Raw genomic sequence first — 1,826 nt, 5'->3', positions numbered from 1 at the left:
GGCCAGGCGCCTAACAAAGAAAAGAGAGACAATCAAAATAAATAAGCTAAGAAACGAAAAAGGAGAAAACTTAACTGATACTGCAGTTAAGTACAGAAAACAAATAACCATAACAGAATGCTATGAACAATTATACGCCAACAAATTTGACAGCCTAGAAAAAAATGGACAACTTTCTAGAAACATTCGGATCACCAAAATTGAATCAAGAAGAAATAGTTAATTTAGACACACAAATCACTAGAAGTGAAATAGAATCTATAATAATTTTAAAATTTTTTCCTACAAACAAAAGTCCAGGACCAGATGATTTTACAGGCAAATTCTACCAAAAATGCAAAGAAGAACTTTTTATGGTTCTTCTCAAACTCTTCCAAAAGATTGAAGAGAAGGGAACACTCCAAAGGCATTGTATTAAGTCACCTTCACCCTGATACCAAAACCAGACAGACACCACCAAAAGATAAAATTACAGGCCAATATATTTAATGAATATAGATGCAAAAATTCTCAACAAAATGTTAGCAAATGAAATACAACAACATATACCAAAAAAAAAAAAAAAAAGCCACAACCAAGTGGGATTCATCCCAGATTGACAAGGATGGTTTAGAATGACAAGAAAAAAGTAAAAAATAATTATAGTATATCAATAGAATCAAAAAGAGCATTTGACAAAATTCAGTATCTATTCATAGTAAAAGCTCTTATCAAAGTGGGAATAGAGGAAACACATCTCAACAAAATAAATATTATTTATGACAAACTCACAGCTAATATAATACTCAACAGTGAAAAGCTGAAATCTATCCCACTAAAGTCTAGAACAAGACTAGGATGCCGATTCTCACCACTTATCTTCAGCATAATCTTAGACGTTCTAACCACAGCAATCAGATAAGAAAGAAAAAAGAAAAATGGAAGGGAAGAAGTAAAGTTAGCCCTGTATGCAGATGTTGTTGTTGTTCAGTCACCCACTCGTGTCCAATTCTTTGGGACCCTGTGGCCTGAAGCATGCCAGGCCTCCCTGTCCCTCACCATCTCCTGGAGTTTTCCCAAGTTCATGTTCTTTGCATCAGTAACGCAATTTCATCCTCTGACACAGACTTCCCCTGCCCTCAATCTTTCCCAGCATCAGGGAAGTTTCCAATGAGTTACACATCAGATGGCCAAAATCCTGGAGCTTCAACATCAGTCTTTCCAATGAATATTAAGGGTTGATTACACTTAAGATTGGCTGGTTTGATCTCCTTGCTGTCTAAGGAATTTTCAGGAGTCTTCTCCAGCACTACAGTTTGAAGACATCAATTCTTTCACATTTTGCTTTCTTTACTAGATGCAGATGACATGGTACTATATATAGAAAACCCTAAAGACTCCACACAAAAACTACTAGATCCAATAAATGAATTCAACAAAATATGCTGGATCATCAAAAAAGCAAGAGAGTTCCAGAAAAACATTTATTTCTGCTTTATTGACTATGCCAAAGCCCTTGACTGCATGGATCACAATAAACTGTGGAAAATTCTGAGAGAGATGGGAATACTAGACCACCTAATCTGCCTCTTGAGAAACCTATATGCAGGTCAGGAAGCAACAGTTAGAACTGGACATGGAACAACAGACTTGTTCCCAAAAGGAAAAGGAGTACATCAAGGCTGTATATTGTCACCCTGCTTATTTAACTTATATGCAGAGTACATCATGAGAAACACTGGGCTGGAAGAACCACAGCTGGAATCAAGATTGCCAGGAGAAATATCAATAACCTCAGATATGCAGATGACACCACCCTTATGGCAGAAAATAAAGAAGAACTAAAG

This window comes from Capricornis sumatraensis, chromosome 13 (genome assembly GCF_032405125.1).
Source record: "Capricornis sumatraensis isolate serow.1 chromosome 13, serow.2, whole genome shotgun sequence".
Classification (NCBI taxonomy): domain Eukaryota; kingdom Metazoa; phylum Chordata; class Mammalia; order Artiodactyla; family Bovidae; genus Capricornis; species Capricornis sumatraensis.
Note: the sequence above shows the minus strand (reverse complement) of the source record.